At 39.8% G+C, this 19906-nt stretch overlaps 1 long non-coding RNA gene across 1 annotated transcript; it reads right to left on the bottom strand.

Annotated features, from left to right (window-relative positions):
* Window positions 1–14108: 14108 nt before the first annotated feature.
* On the bottom strand, window positions 14109–15590 carry LOC306967952. The gene is made up of 3 exons (XR_013793226.1): window positions 15371–15590; window positions 15199–15282; window positions 14109–14158 (listed from the first exon to the last, which is right to left on the bottom strand). It is a non-coding gene; the product is annotated as an uncharacterized lncRNA (long non-coding RNA).
* Window positions 15591–19906: the final 4316 nt, after the last annotated feature.

Below are 19906 nucleotides of genomic sequence, written 5' to 3'. Positions count from 1 at the left end.
AGTAAACTATCAATAAAATTATAAATATTTGTACTTGAGTTTGGGAATATTTGACCCAAGTAACAATGTAAAATCTTTTTTTTCTGCAGTTACTGCCTCTTAGAAAAATACTCTCGGTGTTGAATATAACCAAACATCAACATCATTTGTGCTCCCTGCTTTGTGGATTTTACAATGTCCATGAAACAATATCTATAATGAAGTTCTGCATTAGATTAAAAAAAAATCTAATATTATAATACACATTTTCATTATACCAAATAAAACATTGCGTTTTAATATTTTCTAAAGTAAAAGATCTAAATTTCAAACTATTTAACAATTGAATTCCATTTTTAATAAAACATTGTTCATTACATTACTAATTACTAGCAACTAAAGAATAAAATATATTTGTTAATGAAAAGTATTAAATCTCAAGTTAACAGTGTTCCGCGGTTACTCGACTGCAACCGCTCATGTAAATGCAGTCTCTAAATAAATGAAATTCAAATCTGAAATGGAAATTGAATAGATAAAGGACACAGAGTGCATTGGTTTGGGCAGTCACCTTGTTACAAATGGAAAAGTGTCAGGAAGTTAATGATCATTCACCATGAAAGTCACATCACCTCAGTATTATTGGCACAAACTGTAGTACGACTAAATACTAATACCACTAATACTAAAACAACTTCACAGACAGACATTGTAGCCGCACGCACTAAATCAAAAATTGAAAATAGCCACAGAAAGCTTAATTCCAGATGTGTACACACGGTAATTACCCATGTGGCATAGTGGCCTATTGTCTGGACCCCATGCAGGAATTAGCCCAAATGGTATCCTGTTGAGTGCAGTACCCCCAGAAGGTCGTAGTGCGTTTAATTTGTACCTCTTTCCTCATACATCAAGATTGAGTGATATAGTCGCAGACTGGTGGTGACCCGTCGGCCGGGCTGCTGCTGCCGGGCCAGTCCTGGAAATAACAGCATCCTTTTATGTGTACTAATAATTAGCACAGCACACACAGCCATCCATCAAGTCCCAATGAGCCATGGCTGCTTTGTCAACATGTTCAGCCTCATAAAACTATTTATATTGGCCACAAGTTATACGTTCACCACCAGAGATTTTTAAAATGAAGTAAAAGTTATGTCTGGAGTCATTGTTTTGTATGTCTGGACATGATGTTTTCTGAAGGCTGGACTTTTGACCCATTTAAATCAAACTCATAAACTCATGGAGCTCGGGATCAAATGTTGTGAAAGTTACCATGGGAATTGTCCGTGTTATAGATGGACTAGCAAACATTATCCATAGACATTAGCTAAAACAATATTAAAAAGTACAGAGGAGAGCCGCGGGACGATTCTGTTAGCTGCTAGGTCACGTCTGGTAAAGCTAACACACTGCAGCCATTATTTTAAAATCTACATTAGTTTATTATTGTGGAATAGGTCAGGAAACACAGCAATCTTAGTGGTTCAGACAACACAATCCTGAGCTCTTTTCGATATACATTATGTTTACTCAATTTAGTTTGTCGTCAATGTGTAGAACCCACAAAAACAATGTCATCACGACTCAAGCGTTTCGAGATCACCTTAAAGTTTAACCGCGAGTTTTGAGAGGGTGTGACCGCTTCACCTGGCTCACATGTTTTCTGACCTGAGCAAATATACAGAGAGATTTGCAAGCAGTTTACATGACATTAAGGATTTGACTCTCTGTAGCGCTGCATGATATACAGCATCTCCAAAATATCATTGTTGGAATATTTTGTAACCTATTATCAATATCGAAAGAAGTCACAATCGAAGTAAGGTCTGACTGGGATTTACAGATTCCTCACCAACACAGCCTAAAAAAATGAAACGCACAGTAATTTAAACATGCAAAAGTTGATGATGATCCTAATTTAGTTCAATTTGAGCTTTGTTTGGTCCCGGTTTAGTATTTTGACAGAGCTTAACAAAAAAAATGCTTTTGTTCATAGTTTAGTGAGACATAGTGTTGAAATTATCAAATTAAATATTCCAACAATACAGTCTCGAATATATGGCCTTGTTTTTCTCCGTGCAGCCCGAATACTCTGATATAATTTTTGAAGAGATAATACGTTCCCAGTTTACTTGAAATGTCTGCATTGATTTAATGAAAGAAATTCACTCTACTACTACTCTACTACCATTTTAAAACTGCGAGAATGTGTATAAAAGTGAAAACTACAAATGAACATCGCATTACTTTTTCTGAATCTCACTGGCCCAGCACTGTCGAAAGGATCGGACTCTCGCCGCTATGCTCCGCTTGCCCATCAGGGGTCAAGTGCTCCGGGGTCACGTGGAAATACTTTTTATCACATTTCATTCTCATAATCCTCTTTGAAATGTCACACACAACTATGATCAGCCGGAATGTGCGCACCGCCATTTTTTTTTTTATCCCCGGCACAAGTTTCTGACTTTCCGAGCGAGATCTTTCAGACGAATATTGAAAACTCTTCGATCCTGTTCAACGACAACTCGAGGCTCCAGGAAACCCGCCGATCGGCTCAGTTTGGTTTGGTTGTGGCTGGAAATACGGGGCTGCATTCATGTTCCGGCACTTTCGGGGTTGAAGCTTGAAGTGAAGCCACCCAGAGAACGCTCAGCTGTGAACAATTGGGCTGAAGTCACTCCAGCCGCCCCCCCCCCCCTTCCCATCAAAGACCCTTTCATCCCGGGTTTGTTTGGGCTGAGATCGGCTCGGCTTTTGTCGGCTAATGTTTGCGAATGTATCAGTGCAACGCGATATCAAAACTAACATGATAAGTCGAGGTCAAAGCGTTTTCTTGCTTATGTAAAAAACAAAAAAAATCAGCTAAGAAAATAAAGGGAGGTAAGTTCACTGTGTATGTTACGTTGATTTTTGTTTTGCTTTTTGGACTGTGTTTTTGTAATCCGGGTATGACATCAAATCAAAATACAGCCGCAGCTTTACGTTCCATCAAATTTAGAGCCATTATGCATATTTCTGGCTAAACTTAAGAACAGCTTTAATCGTAATTATTTATAGCAGACATTTTGGGCCAAACACTCTTGTACGACATTCACTGTTCACACGCAATTCATCGTAACCGGACACTGACATCGTTAAAGTTGATTTGTTTGATTGATCCCGGGTTTGACAGCAGTGGTGTATTCTTCTGAGCACTTTGGTTTTGGTTTATGAGTTTTTAAAACAACACCAGATCATTTAAGATGCTATACAGGAAGGAAAACCAAAAGTATAGGGGCCCAGTTCATTTGTACAGTCTAATTATAAGGCAATTCAAAGTTACATGTGCATAAAGTAAATCCATGCAATATACATATGTAATCATTAATAAGCGAAGACGGCGGATAAAACACTTTTCGTTGTCACAGTCACAGCTTACGTGGGCTATAAGTTCTGGCCAAAGCGCTTCCTTCTTCTCATGCGCTGTCGGATTGTCGGAGAGTGTCACGTGGCAGTGAAGGCGGCCGTTGCTGCCGCTGTAATAACTGTGAAAACAAGCAAAGAAAGTGTAAGTGATCTGAGAGGTTAATGGATTCATTTAAACGCGTCTTTATTTCAACAGCGTCCCTGACAATTAAGCGTTAGGACACTGAACAAACAACACTTGGATATTATTCCCAGCACTTAAAGGCGTACCATGTCTCACATTTGAGCGAAGTGTCATCCAATATAAACACAAGGTTGTAACTTTGATTAGGCCAATAGTATCAATGTGCACAAACTTAGGATTGAAGCATAGAATCTGATGCCGTCTATATTGAAGTATATTGTACTTTCTGGTATTCAATAATATACTTCAGATAGTTTGCAACAATCTCTAACAATGACCAGTTTATAAATATTGATTTGATCTCAATTCAATACCACAATCTGACCGTACATTCTACATAAAAAATATTGATAACGCTTTATATTAAGGTATGCTCAATAAATATTAATAAGGTATTAAAAAGCATTAATAATATGCTGGTAAAGTATTAACACACTGCTTATTATACTTTTATCTGTTGACATACTAATAGGCCATTAATAATACGCTTATTCATAGCCAACCCTTAACCTAACCCTAACCCTTAGCCTATAATGATTACTAATGCTTATTAATACTTAATGAGCAGACCTTAATCTAAAGCGATACCAAAATATTTCATGACATTTTAAGCCAGTTGATTTGAACCAACCCAAACACTTACTTAAGCCACTATAATCGCATTTCTGTTTTCCTCCTGCAGGATATAGTACATTCAGAGCATGTAGCCCACATCTCAAAGCCATAATTCATTTTGAAATGTCCCCATTGAAGTGCTGAGCTAACAAACACTTCACATAGAGCTGTTTTCAAAAAATATGTTTCTTAAAACGTCAAAACTATTTAGTGCATCCTTCCTCAAAGTGGGTTTTAATTACACCACTTCAAACCGCTATTTAGACAACAAATTCAGCCTGAGAAAATAATCATTGCATATTAATGTGATCAATATCTTGAGCAAAAGGCAGTTTTACTTCCAGCCGGGATGTCTCTTCGTGTTCCCGCTGCAGCACAGCCAGGCTTTCTAATACTGCAGACCGTATTTACTAAGAATGCACACATGAGTCAGGCTCAAAAACAGCTGAGATGTGGTGTTACAAGAACGAGAAAAAGAAACACTGCAGGCACAAGGTTTTTTTTTAGCTTTTAGGTCAGATTGGTCTCTAAAAATAAGCTTTTGCCTGGAAACAAATAAATAGCCTAATTACACAATAATGATTCATTATTTCAATTAAGAAACTTTCTTTAATTTCTATGGAAAATTGTGACTTCAAATGTCGTTATATCACTCAACAATATATCCAAAATCTCCTGTAATAAACTTTGTATCAAACTAATTGTCATGAAACGCCTTATATCTATATGAAAACATGAAGAAATTAAAAACCTGAAATGAATTTCTTTCCTGCTACATATTTGTCAGTAATCTACTGCAAACGTGTCAAAGGGATATCTCAAAATATATATTTCTTTAATTCACCACCAGAATCTTATCTAAAAATAAATAAATAAATAAAGAGCTCTTGAATGGGTTTGTAAATGCAGATGCTTATTTTATTTTTATTCGAGAAACTTCTGGAAGTGCTTGCATTTAGCTGCCAATTGTATTCTATTTGACAACTTGTGCTTTAGTTTACTGTGTGTAAAAAGCTACTTTATGCTTTCTGTCCTCAAGACAAAATGACTTCTGTTGCTTGTTTTTGCATCACGAACTATTTTGATTTCATCTTTAACATTTTAAGTGTGTTTGAATCCAGGAATGCCAATATGACAAAGCTGGAAGCGGAAACAGATGTCGGTGGAGGCCATCCCAGCAGACCATCGGAGTCCATGGAGAGCTCTGAGGTCCAGTTATCTCATGTTGCAGTCATGTCTCCAGTTCACATACCACCACTTTAATGTGTGTTCGTCCAAATGCACAGAAGAGAACAGGAGCAGGTGCAAGGCAGTGATGTTTTAATTTGCCACAGAGAAGGGGTTGCAGCAGTCTTAGGCTAGAAAGCACTTGCAAACATGGAGAAGAAATGCAGAGAAATGAGCGGCGCTTTCATTCAGATTTGAAACACAATTGACCATTTTTACAAATAAACTGCACTATAAGCGGCTGTTTTAAAACTTGTTTACAATAAGGAAAAGACAGTGTTACTTCCTTTTGTTGAGGCGGAGAGTGTTAAGAAAGGATTAACACATTATGAGCATCACAAATGACCCAGATTTTTAAACGTCAAAGGTCAAACCTCAACAGCAGGTTTCACATTTCTTCTTAGAAACAAAAGACTCATGGAAAATACAAAAAGATACACTACCGCTCAAAAGTTTGGGGTTAAAAGCACTCCTGTTTTCAGTGAGGATAACATTAAATTAATCTAGACATGGTTAATGTTGTGAATGCCTATTCTAGCATAGCAAACATCGCTCCAGTGTTCTAATAGTACATTGTGTTAGCTAATTGTGCTATTTATTTAATATTCTAATGCTCATTCCCTATAACCTTATAGTTTAAAGTGTTATAGCTAATTTTTATCTAGATTCTGTGTTATATGCTATATGTTGCACGTCAGCATCGAGAAAAATTCCTAGTTTGTGAACCTGTTCTCAAACCATGGCAATAAAAAACGATTCTGATTCTGAGAAAACCCTTATTATGCTAGCACTGCTGAGAACTGTTGTGCTGATTAGAGAAGCATAGAATGAAAATATAATGAAAATATAAATCATACTAAGAAATTCCCAAATGCACAGAACAAATGTGTAGCACTTTAAAGCACAGTGAAGTTAAAACAAGACAACTGGACATTTTTTGATGCATGCCATTGTTACACTCTCCATCCAGAGAGCCTCCTCGTGGCAATTTTTTTTTTTTTTTGGTCTGACAACTTCACTGTGGCTCTTTATCAAAAAAACATGTGTCCTTGTCTTCAAAAGAGAGACCTGTATCGATCATGAGTCCAGACCAGACAATCTTTGTTAAGACTGCAATGTTTTCCTAATGTACATCCCATTACAACCCTCTGTACTGTAACTGCATAAACTACTCCTACTTTCCTCCCTTTAAGAATTTCATCTTTGAGATGTACCCGCCGGTTTAAGTTGCCCACATAGAGGTGGTTAATCTGTGTCTTATGTTTGTTTTGTGTTCAGCTTTTGGGCTTCTTGCACCGACTTCTACTAGACACCAGAACAAATCTGCAGGACACGCACCAGAGAGCCTCCTCATGGCAGTTTGTGGTGACTGGCACTTCCACCAGACACAGCCGGACGGATGAAACAGGGCTGGAAAACGCACTATCCCTTGTTATCCCTATAACTATGATATTACCATATTGTAAACTAGAGCGCAATCATAAAATCTGACTTGGTAAGAACTTGTAACTTGTAAATTCAACACATTTAAACCCGCTGATTATCATAGTCTGAAATCAGTCTGTGGTAGTACTAAAGAAGCGTCCAAATCAAACACAGATGAATATAAATGGCACAAAACAGACCGAAGACAAAAAAAAAAAACAATTCCCAGGACGGTCCACAAAGGTCATAATCGTCCGAAAGTCATACCCACTGAAGTGCCCTTTGACCCCTCATGGATTTTACGGAAGGGAGTCAAGCCTTTGGGGCAGAATGCAGACTTCCAGCACAGATACTTGTTAACAATAGATTACTTATCGGTCTCCCTTAAGGTACAGAATATGAGAATATTTGATATGTTAAAGGCAAACGGGTCTATAAATGTCCTGGAGGGAACAGGCGTTTGTGATCGCGCCTCATCTCACTGTTTTCTAAATGTTTCATGCTTTTCTGACTTGTAATCAATAGCTACACATGCAGCTCCTCAGCCTGCACCGCTCTTTTAAAGCCTGCCTTAGGAGAAGTTGTCAGTCAATGTACGACTTATAAATAGACAGTGGCCAGATGCTCTCCACGTCAACTCTGTAATGCCAAAGTCCAAAATGCATTTTTTCTAAGAGGACGAGCATACTGAAAATAGTTTGGAACGGTGCTATTATAAATCTGTGTGGTATGAGGCGCATTTATGAAAACTTACTATTGTGTTTCCTAGTACAAATAAAATGTGTTGAGTTAATGGTTTTGAGGGTAATAGTGTAAAGTTTGAGTTTGAGACAAAAGTGTAATGGAAATAACAAAACAATAACAAACCAGTAAAGGCCATGTACAGTATAATGGAGCATCTTATTTGCCTATTGCAATGAGATGGTCTCCAGAAAGTGTGGAGTTTTCATGTCTCGCTGCTTTGGTTTTCAGTCAAACAAAGGCACAACAGGCTAAGGTTGGAGGTTAAGATTTGGAGATGGTTTTCCGGAAGTTGCACTGCGGTCGCCCCTTCCTCCTCCTGACTGGTTATCCCAGCGACATCAAAGGGTGGGTCTAAAATGCGGAGAACAAGAAGGGCAGTAAAGTGTGTTCAAACCTGCATAAGGAACAGTGGAAAGCAAAGCGAAGCCACGGGGAGGACATTCAGGGTCCTTTAGAAATGGTCCAAAAAAATGAACCCATAACAGGTTTTTTGGTTGTTTCGATTCCATTCAAACAGCTTCATCAGAGTTTCCAACATTCCTTCAAGCTGTTCCTGCACTAAAAATATCACAGTACCTTTGAATGGAGATATGAATAAATAAACTTAATAGCATAAAATCCACCCAGCAGGAGCACAAACCTATACTTGTCATCTCTGTAATGTCTCTTAGGTGTTTACAGCTGCTTGTGCGGGCCTCATTTGACTACATTGCGGCGGTGATTATCTTACGCTGAAAGCTACATGAGTGAATCGGAGCGAGGCGGCTGTACACTTTGAAGAGAACAGAGTACCTAATTACCCTTATTTACAGGACGCATCCGTGTACGTGGCTGTGACAGCTTCAGTCGCCTATTAGCTAAGATTGTTGTGATTTTCACTCACGCTGCTATGCACAGCGCATTGGAGACAGCACACGCACTGATTGGACGCAAGGAAACTTTGAAGTAGAGGCCACAGAACCCTATCGCGCGTTATTATGGATGTTTTAGAAGAATTTATACAGCGTTATTGACGTCCGCATGCCCATGGGGAGGACACACAGTTTAACAAAAAATGAATGTGCGAGCAGTGGTTTATTTTAGATTCCGAGCAGCGAATAAACGTCACAGGTACATAATGTGGGCCTCGCTGATGAAGAGGGATAGTTAGCATGGGAGCTGTCCCTGCAGGCCTGCTTATGCTGTATTGATGAGTAAATCAACAGGGTAGGATTTGACTAGAGGTGCGTTTATTAGATAAAACTATGAAAGATTAATTCAATTGTGATTTGAATAGCGTGCGGCCCACACGCTGCAAGAAAATTTGCTGGAGGTAAATCGAATTGTGCCTGTTATGATGAATGCGCAGCGGCATATCACTTTGGACTGAATCGTAGAAGCTTATGGCTTTGCAAACGTAGCCCCTTTCGAAAAACCTGCAAAAACTTATTGTAATGAAATGTTTTGGAATTTCACGACTGGCCCTGTGCAGTTTGAGCTCTAAACTTGCTGAGCCCATCCTCCATCTCCGCTTGTTCTCCCAAGATCCAATTAGACGTGCATATCCCACACAACGCCGCTTGCAGGAGGCCAGAGTGCGTATGTTTGTCCAAAGGGAAGAGGCGTGGGAGAAACGTGCTTTGGTTATGAGCCCGCCAACACGCGGCACCGGGCCCCCACCGCATATCAATACACGCACTAACTAATAACTCTGGCTGCAGGTATGTCTCCGAACATCAGAGGGAGAGGGGTGCAAAGGTTGTTTCATCTTTTATAGATCCTGTTTGAAAGCCGCAATTGCCTCAAAGAAGACGCGGGAGGAAAAAACTATAGTGTTGTGTTGTAAATATATTTGGTGTGCGAACCCTAGCAAGTAAAACAGGGCTGTTAGCAACAATCTAGCCCGCTCTTTGAAATTGTTAACATGGGCCAAGATCCCTATGGTCCGATAAGCATGGCCCTGCAGTGTTCCCTGCGGAGGTCAGTCTTTCTGAAGCCTCCCCCCCTCCCAATCCGCATTAGCGATTGCGCGGCGCGATAGCACCCAGCAGGCCTGAGAACAGAGGCCCCGATGTTCTGCATGGACGGTGTCGTGAAAGGAGACAATTATCAGGCAGCGAGTGAGGTCTCCCAGGGTTATGGTTTTAGTCAGATTATTTATTTTATGGAGTTTCTGAGGCAGCAGCTTTAAAGTTTAATAGCCGTAGGGTTCCTGTAGTTTTTGTGCTCTTGCCTCGGCTGTGTGTATCTGTTTGTGCAAGGGAGTATTGCAGGGAATAGCGCTTTTGATGATCTAATTGGCTATTATTGGATGTTTTCAGGCAATAACGCTGTGCTTTTTGTTCTGTTTTTTAAAGGTGCATTGTGGTGGTATTGAATCGACTGAAGCGCTCCACAGCATTCAGCCTGCTGCCCACAAGAGCTGCACTGGAAAATCACACGCGGGGAACATAGTGGATAGAGAAACAAAAATCAGTTGGGTATTAATTTTATAAGGAGGATCCAAAAAGGTAATTATAGTTAATATCAGTTATGTAGTTTCATTTTTCTTCTTCTTTTTTTTTGGACCAGGCTTGGAACTGCTTCTTTTAAAGCTACAGTGAGTGTCTAAGTGTATGATTGAAGTTTATATGGAAATTATTAGGAATAAATCGAGGTGGGATAAACATACATACATTGTTATGCGTTTTTTGTTTGTTTCTCATTCACAAAGAAAAGCCTGCTCTAGTATATGCCTTGTGGCACGCTTCAGGCCAAGAGCAACAGCCATTGGTGCCATGGAGCATGGCGTAGTAACAAGGCTTACTAATACCATCCATGCTATCATTATAGTTACATAGTTCATTAAATGTGAAACAAAATGCATCTAATTGAAATGCTAACAGTGCGCAAGGCTAAGGAACCACGAAAAGATACAAATCAAAAAGATATTTTTACTAAATGACAGAAAACAGATGTGCCAATTATTCCAAATGTTAGATATTGTGCATGAACACATCCCTCCATGCTGAGAACTTCAGGACAGTATTCATATTGTAACTCGGTGCTCTATCCTCTGCGATGAGGCCCTCTGCTTCCCCTATGTCTCCTGCAATTATATCCACACTTGATAACATGCACATCCGAATGGGACTAGCCTGAGTAATTTGTGTGAAAATTTGCCAAATCAAGAAATATACTGTGAGAGAATCCAATGAGTTTTCCTGCTTATTGAATAAAGAAAGCACCAAAAGCCAGACTCTTTCTGGATTTTCTATTGTTTCGCGTGAGTAATCACCGCTACCAAACGGGTCACACGCCGACACGCTGACAATCTGTAATATTAATCTGATTGAGTTAACAGGATCTCACGAGGTTTGCCTCATAACTACCTGTGGCGCTGTTTTAATCTGATTGCCCTAATGGCGAACATAAAATCAAGCCCTCAACCACATAACCCCCCATGCCATTACATACACACACGAGTTGTAGCACATCCTGTATTTCACGTGAACACTCACAAATTTGTAAATAATTACTATCACATGGGGGGAAAAATAATAGGCGGGCCTCCACAATTCAAATTCACTTGCTCGAGGCGGTGTGGTAATCAGGAGAGGAGAGCTGGGCAAGGAGACCTGGGGATAGGAGAGCGGAGAGAGGGGAGAAGGTATAATCCTAATGTATAACAACTGCAGAGTCTGACAGTTTGATAAGAATGAAGTTCAGAGTAAATAATGAGCAACTTTGTACACAGCACTTATGGCTTTACGGGTGGCATCATTTGTCACTCTGTTGTCTTGCCTTTAAATGACATAGTTTAAACTAACTTTAGAGAATTTCATGGACTCATTGGTTCTTTATGCATGGCTCTTTACGACAAGCTGACACTATCCTGCTGACTATTTTTAGCCATTTGTGACTTAAAAGCAGCACAACACACACACACACACACACACACACACACACACACACACACACACACACACACACATACTTGTAAATCAGTACAAATGGGGACCTCAAGGCAAACTGCTCCATATGGGGACCCCATTTTTTTTAAGGGAATAGAGCCACCAAAACCACTCTCAAAATTTTTTCTTGAGCCTTGGGCTCCAAATGCAAATTTTGAACCAAAATCTCCTAAGTTTTCTTTTTTATTTTTTGTCCGGTAATTGGTGACTTTTGGGGACCTGTCTATTATGTAGTACCTGAAACAACCACCAGATGGCAATAGTGGGGAAAATGGTATTTCTTGTATTTTTTGTTATTTTTGAATGTTGGTAGATAGGTTAACAGGAAAAAGGAGGAGGTTTAAAACAAAAAAATCAATGCCCAACAAATGTTCATTAACAATGAAATATTTATTTACAAAAAAGTGAACATGGGTCTGTCGCCCAACGGTTTGCCAGTTATCATGTTCTTCAACACGAGTAAGTTGGAGGGAAAGTTTAATAGAACTCTTGACTAGAGACCTGCAACGGGCGGGAATTCTCGAGACTTGCAGGACTCGACACTAATTTTGTAGGATCGGTCAGGATTCATAAAGCCTTAGGCGGGAACGGGCGGTCAGACCAAAACATAATCCACAAAATCCATTCCTGTACAGGTCTCTACTTTAGACTCTTGCACAACTTTACGATTGCACAACAGTATGAAAACTCTACCTCTAGCTGTTACTTCCTGTATTTAAAGGAACAGGCCACCGGTTTTCCATACTGACATATGTTCTTACCTGAGCTTAGACGAGTTAATGTGCACCTGTCTGGTCTTTGTGCGTGCACTCAGTCAAAAAGACCAAAGATGTTGTTAGCATTTAGCCTCATCTCCACTCCTCTATGGGGCTAAATGGGGTTAAGTTAGAAGCCACCAAGCTCTTCCACGTTTCCCATATTTAAATACAGTTACATGAGTAGTTGCACCTCGACATCTGCGCAGTAAGACGCCAAAGTGCTTCTTAAGTGTTATTACGCCTTACAATATAGTTCCCCTTTTCATCCACTTAGAAAATTGACATGTTTAATTTTGTGTAACTATACTTGGATCTCACATAACCATATAGGGGGAACGTGGAGGAGCTTGGTCGCTTCTAACTTCACCCCCATTTGGCCACATAGAGGAGAGGAGGAGAGGCTAAATGCTAATGTCTATGGTTTCACACATCAAATCACAATCAGGCTCAGGCAAGAACATATCTCAGACTGAAAAAACAGTTGCCTGTTCCTTTAAAGGAATAGGCAACTGTTTGTACATACTGAGATATGTTTCTTACCTGAGCTGTGACGAGTTCTTTAGGACCTGTCTGATCTTCAGTCACGAAAAAACACAGCGCAGACGGCGTTAGCATTTAGCCTCTCCCTCTCTCCTCTACAGCTCCAAAACAGGTCAAGATAGAAGCTACCAAGCTCTTCCACGTTTTCCCTATTTAAATATGGTTACGTGAAGTGTTCCACTACAAAGTATAATTACACACAATTAAACAATGTGGATTTTCTAAGCGGATAAAAGGGGGAACTATATTGTAAGGCATAATAATACCAGGAGTAGTTCGAAATCCGCGCAGTAATCTTCACTTTCCTGCACAGTAATCTTCACTTTACTGTGCGGATGCCAAATTACTCCTGGTATTATTACGCCTTACAATATAGTTCCCCCTTTTATCCGCTTAGAAAATCCACATTGTTTAATTGTGTGTAATTATACTTTGTAGTGGAACACTTCACGTAACCATATTTAAATAGGGAAAACGTGGAAGAGCTTGGTAGCTTCTATCTTGACCTGTTTTGGAGCTATAGAGGAGAGAGGGAGGGGCTAAATGCTAACGCCGTCTGCGCTGTGTTTACGTGACTGAAGATCAGACAGGTCCTAAAGAACTCGTCACAGCTCAGGTAAGAACATATCTCAGTATGGAAACACGGTGGCCTGTTCCTTTAAGGATCAATAAAAGCCAAAAAAAATATATACAACAGGACAACGTTTTCTTTAGCCAACTCTTACAAAAACGGTTTCTGTCATCGTACCTAATGTGTCATAAGCACTTACTTACTTACTTATTACTTTCTTTTACAACTTTGTCGTCTCCCAGCCTCAATCCGGTTTTTGACGTAAAATTTGACACCCTCCCATGTCCTTGTTTGAAGTGCCCCAGCAGACTCTTCAATACATTGGATGCACTGCGCCTTACCAGGGACCTTTCCAGACTGAATGTTGTCCATGAGGGTTTCCTCTACTGCATTCACTTCCTGCACTGTCCACGGTCTCTTTTTTCCTTTAGATCCTGGAAGATATGCAAAAACTAGAATCAGAACACTTTTTATTGCCATTGTTTGAGAACAGGTTCACAAACTAGCAATGTTTCTCAGTACAATCGTGCAACAAACGTAGAATTCAGGTAAAAATAAGCTATACAAACTTTCCATCTACAAGGCCATAAGGGCATGCAGAAAAAAAAAAAAAGTAAAATATAACAAGACGACAACAAAGACATAGACATGACTTACTATGACTTTACAGACAAAAACCAATTGTATTGCAAGTAGTTGGAATGAGCTTTACCAGTGGAAGTAGACATTTCTTCTGTTGGCGTCCGTGTCTGCAGTCCCTTTCCTCCCGTCTGTCCTGAGTGTTCAAGACAAGTTATTAGTAAACTAAACTAGTATATAGCTAAACATTCTCCTTTCCTTGGTTCTATGGGCATAAAGAAATCATTGATTTCACTCACCAACATGATATTTTTTTTTTTAATGTTTTTTTTTGTTGTAATTACAGCTTCAGCTTTATTTCTGTCCCTTTTAAATTAAATGTATGAATTGTGAGAGCAATATATACATGGTTCACACAGTAACTAATGCCAACGTCAACACGTGTTTGAAGACCCACAGAATAATAGAGACATTGCTCAGCATTGCCCAGAGGGGCCGGGGACTTAGCACAAGTTCCTGGATGTTTCTCCCATAAAATGTATCATCACTTCATTCTGCAACACTATCACACATTTCTGACCAGTACCAATCCTTCCACTTCTGTTGCTCTTGTGTTGCTCGCTCCAGTCTCCCTCTCTTTACTCCTCCATCCCTGTCTTGTATCCGTTTCTCCTTCGTCTTCTCTCCCCCTTCCTCTCCCATTTCTACTCCTCTCACTCCCCTCCTCCCTCTCATCCGTTAGCCTCTCTCCCCTCCACCTGTCCCGTATCTCTCTCCTCAGTCTCCTCCTCTCTCCCCTCCACCTGTCCTGCATCTCTCTCCTCAGTCTCCTCCTCTCTCCCCTCCGCCTGTCCTGTATTTCTCTCCTCAGTCTCCTCCTCTCTCCCCTATGTCTGTCCTGTATCTCTCTCACCCGTCTCCTCTCCCCGGTCACACTCTCTCTTCTTTCCTGAATCTCTTCTTACCGAAACAAACAGCCAAACTCTCTCCTTCATTGATTGTTTAAAATACCTGGAAACTTCGAAGAAAACCCAGGGATATGATCTTCACTTCCTGGTTGAAAGTTTTGGAGTGCAGGCTCTCCCCTCTTCCTGGTTCCTGTGGACATAATGAGATTAATCTAAGCAAAATACAGGAAATAATTGGCTTGTTTTCTTGTCCTTGGTCTCCTCCCTTTGTGTCCTTCGCCTCCTCTCCCTCTCCCCCACATGTGTCAAGTGTTACTTGTTCAAATACCTGGAGATTTTGAAGATGACGAATCTGGGGCTGAGATTGGATCAGTTTCATCATCTGATGCTTCTGTGTCTTCCATGACCCCCTCTAAAAACAAAAATGAAATGGTTACCAGGACACTTAATAGATAACAGGAAGTAACAAACAGTACATGACATTGTGAAACTTATCTTACCTTGTGGATCTATATTTATTTGATCCAGATTCTTTCTATGTGGTTGTTTCTGGTGGGCAGATGAATCGTCGTCTTCACTGTCTGTGCTGCTCTTTGTGTGATCTGGGACATACTCATCTTGGCTGCCTTCAGATGTGGACATGTCATCCTTTCTGGGGTTTGACTGAAAAAGACAAGACTCAATTATGGATTTGGGCATGCAGTCATTTAACAGGACACAACCTGGACGCAACTAGACCTGAACGTGAACAGGTCTGGACAGGAGACCAGACCTGGCTTGTGTCCGAATGTCCACCCTAGTCCCTAACCCCTCATTCACTATATAGGCCTGCATTATATAGTAGTGTATAGTCCACTCATTCTGTTGGCGATTTGGACAGAAGCCACTACTTTCTCCGAGCTGCGCGACGTCACATGCACTGCGGCTGCAGATTTCTTTATTTCTTTTTTCTCAGAACTTATTCATTATACAGAGAGACCTTTTTTTGACGGGTTGACCTTGCTAAAGTTTCTCCATGAGTTGAGTGGCTGAGCTAAACATCAGCAAAATAAAAAAAAATGCAAAGTCAAACTTATTTGCTATATAAAAAAAAGTGTTGGGAAAATATATAACTTTCGTGGGATAGAGTAATCTGTTTTGCGCATAATCTGTCATGTGGACAGAGATATTTGTTTATATTGCTGTAGAAAACTCTTTATTAAAATATCCGGTTAACTATGGGGCGTTATTTTTTTCCTTATATGCACAGTTTCCCCACGTGACGTCTTCCTGGACAGTCAGCCAGACGCTGGACTTCTTGTCGCTGATCGTTTACGTTCACAATTAGCAGGTTCCCACACAAATGTAGAGAAGCTCAGGATCTGGTTAAGGACAACGAGTTACTGATGGAGTCACAGCAACGTATTACAAACATCATGTTCGCTGTGAATCTGCCCCAAAGGAAACGCCAGCTGTCGTAAGGGGCGGAGCTTTATATTAGAGCTAAAGGCTAGTGTTGAAAAATGATAATATAACATGTAAACAAGTAAATATAATTTAAACTAACAGGACGATTCTTTTTTGCGCAGGCTCGTTCCAAACGCCTCGCTAGTTTTATTTTTTATTTTGCGTTAGCCGCGTTAGCCTCAAGACAAAAACATCCACGTTATGAACACGGAGTTTCCTCCAGTGAAGTCGTTACGTCTCATGTAATATTTTCTAACCTGCTCCAGTCACATCTGAACTTTTACTCGCTGTCCTTTACCAAATCTTAAGCTATTGCTTCATTTCTGTGGGACCTGCTAATTCGGACAGGAAGGACAGCGTCTGGCTGACTGTCCAGGCGGAAATCACGTGGGGTCACTGTGCATATAGCCCATTACCCTGCAGTGTCTTGCCTTAAACAATATTGTATGCACAGACTTACAATTTGAGGTAGTGATGTAATTTCAAAGTTTTTGTGTGTTTCCTTTGTGAGCCACTCTTCTTGTCGGGTCACACAGGCATTGTGGTGATTTCTCAATGTCTGCAGCCGACGAAAATATCTTACTTGTGACTACAAAACAAAACAAAAAAATCACTCGCTGTGTTTACATGTATCTGCCCTATAAACAGCATGAGACTTAAGGTTAAAACGTTGGATAAAACATTATGGCCATGTAGTGGTATTCCTTTTATACATGCATTAAAAAATGAATGAATAAATAAAGCCTTTTCTATACAGTACAGTGGTTCACAAGAAGAAGAAAAAACATCTCACCTCAGATTTCCCATGTCCCTCTTTATCCTTCGACTCATTCATTGTTGCTGAAAAAATAAAGTTGAGTTAACTATGGTAGCTGTGAACAATCTTTGCTTAACGTCCTGAGATCTCAGACATAGTCTATTGTCCCATTGTTAGATGAGTTATTTATGTTTAATGCCTCTGTGGCAGTCTCAGCTCCACTTCCCACAGCACATGGTGCTACAGCAGCTTCTTACCACTATGCTAAACATGTTCAATGTTATGGTTATTCTCAAAGCTAAGACTGGGTCAGACAGAAAAGTTATGGACGACCCAATGCAAAAAAATGCCCACCAGTATTGTGGAGCTCAAAATAAATGTCTAATTACTTTACACCAACGTTTTAACTGTATAATGTATTCCTTGTTAAAGAAAAGTGAGGCCACGTGAGTCTGGTTTTGCTAATGTACAACTAGCATGAGAGCTAACCACCATGCAGCTAGCTAATCAAGCTAATATCCACTAAACTTTTCAACAATCTAATCTAAAAAAAAAAAAGAGCCTCATATACCTTCCTTCAAGTAGACAGTTGAGCAAAAAATAAGTCTGTCTCTTTATGTATTGTGGTAGAAATGAACAGAAAAGCTAGCACATTGCCACAGTACTTAGCACTGTTTTTGAAACGTTTTTGAGCACATATCTTAGAACATGAACATTGCAAACTAATTTGTCATCTCTAACTTAGTTAACTCTCAAAAAAAGACTTACCAGTTTGTTGACTGTAGGCTACGTGACATCTGTCGTGGACGCAGATGCAGAGAGATGCAGAGCACGGGTAGTGGCACCACTAGCTCCTCCCCCGCAATACAAAATGGCGGCCAGGGATTTTGCAAACCAAAACAAACCAATGCTAATTTTTTAAAGAATATCAAAAGACAAAGGGTTAAATAAATTAGGCGAAGGAGGAATGGCATTTTCACATATGCCTACAGTGAAAATTGTGCCTGTGTCCACAGGCTACTTAAAGCCTTAATATCCAATTTATTTTTAGCATTGATTTCAAAAGAAGAATTCAATATTAAGAGTTTTAAAGCATGATGTCTGCTAATCAGCTATGCTCCAACTTTTGGACACAGAATAAAAAAAATTAAATTGAAGATTTGTCTAAAACTTTATAAACTGAAAAGTTTTTCAATGTAGTATTGAATGTTTTCTTTCTTGTAAAATATTGTGCAATGGTCGGTAGTTAGCACATAGCTGATACCTGTGTGTCACGATGTAGTCAAGCCACCATTTTGTATAATGAGACAGTTTAGAGATGGACATTATGAGGACCCGTTAATCCTGGTTTGTGTATCACGATGTAGTCAAGCCACCATTTTGTATAATGAGACAGTTTAGAGATGAACATTATGAGGACCCGTTAATCCTGGTTTGTGTATCACGATGTAGTCAAGCCACCATTTTGTATAATGAGACAGTTTAGAGATGAACATTATGAGTACCTGTTTATCCTGGTTTGTGTATCACGATGTAGTCAAGCCACCATTTTGTATAATGAGACAGTTTAGAGATGAACATTATGAGTACCTGTTTATCCTGGTTTGTGTATCACGATGTAGTCAAGCCACCATTTTGTATAATGAGACAGTTTAGAGATGGACATTATGAGGACCTGGTAATCCTGGTTTGTGTATCACGATGTAGTCAAGCCACCATTTTGTATAATGAGACAGTTTAGAGATGAACATTATGAGTACCTGTTTATCCTGGTTTGTGTATCACGATGTAGTCAAGCCACCATTTTGTATAATGAGACAGTTTAGAGATGGGCATTATGAGTACCTGTTTATCCTGGTTTGTGTATCACGATGTAGTCAAGCCACCATTTTGTATAATGAGACAGTTTAGAGATGGACATTATGAGGACCTGGTAATCCTGGTTTGTGTATCATGATGTAGTCAAGCCACCATTTTGTATAATGAGACAGTTTAGAGATGAACATTATGAGGACCTGGTAATCCTGGTTTGTGTATCACGATGTAGTCAAGCCACCATTTTGTATAATGAGACAGTTTAGAGATGAACATTATGAGGACCCTGTTAATCCCAGTTTGTGTCATGATGGAGCATCACCACCAGTCTGTTGTTATTGTTGATAGGGATGCACCGATACTACTTTTTTCTAAAACTGTTATGAGTACTTTGACTTGAGTAGCCTACTTGCCAACACCGAATACCAAAACGAGTACCATGCATTTTTCTCAAACATTCTTGTGTATAGATGGTTTATAGACTATATCATAGCAGACTAGTTAGTAGTTACCCATTTACCTGAGAAACGTAGATTTAGTTATATGAGAATCTTACATATGCTATTTTCTTCTTTTTTTTTTATTGAATATAATTTTCATTATTATTAATCATTTTTTCCAAGGCTTAATTTGTCATTTGTTTCCTGGGTCCTGGATACCTGATACTATCGGTGCATCCCTAAATGTTTGTTTTCTAGTTCGTTTTAATGGACCTCTCAGTCTTAATTGTTCTTTAAACGTCACTATTGTAAACAAAACAACAATATTAACAGCTTTAATATAGCTCCTTTTTCACAAATTGTCCCGACCGGCTCAATGAGGAAAGCAACCAGAAGGGCGGTTAAATACCAATTTTATTACAAAGTTTAACTCCAAAAATGGCAAAGGTGGCTGGGACTGAGCTGAGCCACCAGGCCAGATGCAGCCAATCTTAGGGGACAGCTGAGAAGCCACACCCAGTAGCCATGGGGGAGGGTGGAGCACCTGCATACAAAGAGGTGAGAGGGAGGAGCAGAAG

This window comes from Gobius niger (assembly GCF_951799975.1).
Source record: "Gobius niger genome assembly, chromosome: 9".
Lineage (NCBI taxonomy): Eukaryota > Metazoa > Chordata > Actinopteri > Gobiiformes > Gobiidae > Gobius > Gobius niger.
Note: the sequence above shows the minus strand (reverse complement) of the source record. Positions and strands in the feature narration are given on the sequence as shown.